Source organism: Apodemus sylvaticus, chromosome 7 (assembly GCF_947179515.1).
Source record: "Apodemus sylvaticus chromosome 7, mApoSyl1.1, whole genome shotgun sequence".
NCBI classification, from domain to species: Eukaryota; Metazoa; Chordata; class Mammalia; order Rodentia; family Muridae; genus Apodemus; species Apodemus sylvaticus.
Window position 1 is genome coordinate 38,054,741 of NC_067478.1, and position 3,499 is coordinate 38,058,239.

Genomic DNA, 3,499 nt, shown 5'->3' on the forward strand with positions numbered 1-3,499 from the left:
GTCTCTGTATTGTGTGAGCAAGATCTCTAATTCAACCTCTAACACCATAAATAAAAATTAAAAGAGTTCTGAATCTGTTTTGTTGTACGTACATGCTGTTGAAGAGCTTGTCTCTTCCAGCTGGAGTATATTTATTTGAGTTACTTCCTGACCTTTCCCTGAGTGTAGGCATGTTTTCTAGGGTAGATATTTGTAGAGTTATTTGCTCATGGTGTATATCCATTTTGAAATTACTGGAGTTTTCTCTTCCATGGTGGTTTTACTAAACTATAAACCTGCCATAAACATGGTAAGAGTGCCCAGCATTCCCCTGGTGCAAGGAGATAAACATGAGTCCTAGTAATCTATCACATTTCTCCACTTTGTTACACTACATACATGTACTTAGATAGTTTGTGTTAATTCATTTCCCCTTGGTTACTAGTACAGCTTCTCTTCATGTTGAGCATATATTCATATTTATTAATTCTTAGAGTTGCCTGTTTATATTTTTTGCCCAGTTTTCAATGGCTTTATTAACTTATAAGAAGTCTGAAAATTTTAATATGTGACAGATTTTTTTTAGTTCATTTCTTATCTTCTAAAATTGTTTATGCCTTCATTAATTACAAGTATTTAAAAGTTCTGTGCAATCAACTGTATTGAACACTGGCTGTTCCATTTCTGTTTTGTTATAAGTCTGCTTGCTTAGTGCTGTCTTACTGTATGTAATTTAGTCCTTCTTTTCAATGACTCTTCTTTCTAACTTGGCCTGATTTGAGTCTAGCTAAAACATGTCAGATACTATGTTTCTTCTGGTTGACTCTAGGAGGGGCTCAGAAAAGTTTCTGCTGCACTGTGTACGACTTACATGAAGACAAATGTCTTCTAGCCCAGAGGCCATAAATGAGCCTATGGCAAAGAACCTCACAAGCTCTATAGGTTTACACTATGTTCCCATTGTATAGCCCAACATGAGAAAGACACAGAATATTTGCTACTCAAAAATCTAACTCCTAACTAACATATTGTGTGAATTATCTGGGAGTCACAGAGATATTAGCATATATATAGTAGGTAAACTCTACCTAATAGGGGTATGTAAGAACATCTCTCTCTCTCTCTCTCTCTCTCTCTCTCTCTCTCTCTCTCTCTCTCTCTCACACACACACACACACACACACACACACACACACACACACATTCAAGAATCTCCTATGCAGGTTCTCAGATCTCTTCTTTTACAGCTGGGAGTTTATGTTGTCATGAGAGAAGAGGTGTTTGAAAGTGGAATTGTAAACATTTCTGATAAACTTGAAGATTTACATGGAAAATATTTCTGATAAAATTGAAGAAATATATATAAAAACGTGTTAAAATTAAAGATTATCATGAAAATTATACAGATAAAATGATAGGCATGAAGATAATTCTAAGTTGATTGAAGTTGGAATTATAAACATTTTCAGATAAAATTGAAGATTTACCAGAAAATATTTCTGGTAAAATTCAAGAAATATATAGACAAACATGTTAAAATTGACTATTTTGTGGAAAATTTTACATATTAAATGGTAGATATAAAAAGTCTTTCTGCACAGTACCCCATCTCCAGGCAGTGCAGGAGGCCAGCTGTGCACCCAGAGGCCAGCAGGGAGGAGGCAGCTTGCACTGGTGAGTCCCACCCTGCAGAGCAGAGGATCCAGTCCTGAGGCCTCTGTCAGGTGCCTTATTTTTTTATGATTGAAAATAAAATTTTCATGCCATCTGCAAATAGTGATAATTTGACTTCTTCCATTCCAATTTGTATCCCCTTGACATCCTTATGTTGTCTAATTGCTCTAGCTAGAACTTCAAGTACTATATTGAAAAGATATGGAGAGAGAGGACATCCTTGTCTAGTCCCTGATTTTAGTGGGATTGCTTCAAGTTTCTCTCCATTTAGTTTGATGTTTGATACCAGTTTGGTGTATATTGCTTTAATGATGTTTAGGTATGGGCCTTGAATTCCTGTTCTTTCCGAGACTTTTAGCATGAAAGGATGCTGAATTTTGTCAAGTGCTTTTTCTGCATCTAATGAGATGATCATATGGTTTTTTTCTTTGAGTTTGTTTATGTAGTGGATAGCATTGATGCATTTCCTTATATTGAACAGATGACATGATTGTCTACTTAAGTGACCCGATAATCTCTACCAGAGAACTTCTACAGCTGATAACCGACTTCAGCAAAGTGGCTGGTTATAAAATCAACTCAAGCAAATCAGTTGCCTTCCTATACTCAAAGGATAAGCAGGCTGAGAAAGAAGTTAGGGAAATGACACCCTTCACAATAGCCACATATGATATAAAGTATCTTGGTGTGACTCTAACCAAACAAGTGAAAGATCTATACGACAAGAACTTCAGGTCTCTGAAGAAGGAAATCGAAGACCTCAGAAAATAGAAAAATCTGCCATGCTCATGGATCGACAGGATTATTATAGTTAAAATGGCCATCTTGCCAAAAGCGATCTACAGATTCAATGCAATACCCATCAAAATCCCAACTCATTTTTTCACAGAGTTAGAAAAAGCAATTCTCAAATTCATTTGGAATAACTAAAAACCCAGGATAGCTAAAACTATATTCACAACAAAAGAAATTCTGGGGGAATCAGTTTCCCTGACTTCAAGCAATACTACAAAGCAAAAGTGTTAAAAACTGCATGGTATTGGTACAGTGACAGACAAGTGGACCAATGGAATAGAATTGAAGATCCAGAAATGAATCCACACACCTATGGTTACTTGATCTTCGACAAAGGTGCCAAAAACATCCACTGGAAAAAAGATAGCCTTTTCAACAAATGGTGCTGGGTCAATAGGATGTCAGCATACAGAAGAATGTGAATTGATCCATTCTTATCTCCAAGTACTAAACTTCACTCCAAGTGGATCAAGGACCTCCATGTAAAACCAGACACACTGAACCTAATAGAAAAGAAACTGGGGAAGACCATTGAGGACACGGGCACAGGGGAAAAGTTCCTGAACAGATCACCAATAGCTTATGCTCTAAGATCAAGAATTGACAAATGGGACCTCATAAAATTACAAAGTTTCTGTAAGGCAAAGGACGCTGTTAAAAGAATAAAATGGCAACCATCAAAGTGGGAAAGGATATTCACCAACCCTACATCTGATAGAGGGCTAATATCCAATATATACAAAGAACTCAAGAAGTTAGACCCCAGGGAACCAAATAACCCAATTAAAAATGGGGTACAGATCTAAATAAAGAATTTTCACCTGTAGAAATTCGGATGGCCAAGAGGCACCTTAGGAAGTGCTCAACTTCATTAGTCATTAGGGAAATGCAAATCAAAACAACCCTGAGATTTCACCTTACACCAGTCAGAATGGGTAAGGTCAAAAACTCAGAAGACAGCAGGTGTTGGTGAGGATGTGGAGAAAGAGGAACACTCCTCCACTGCTGGTGGGGCTGTAAGATGGTACAACCACTTTGGAAATCAGTCTGG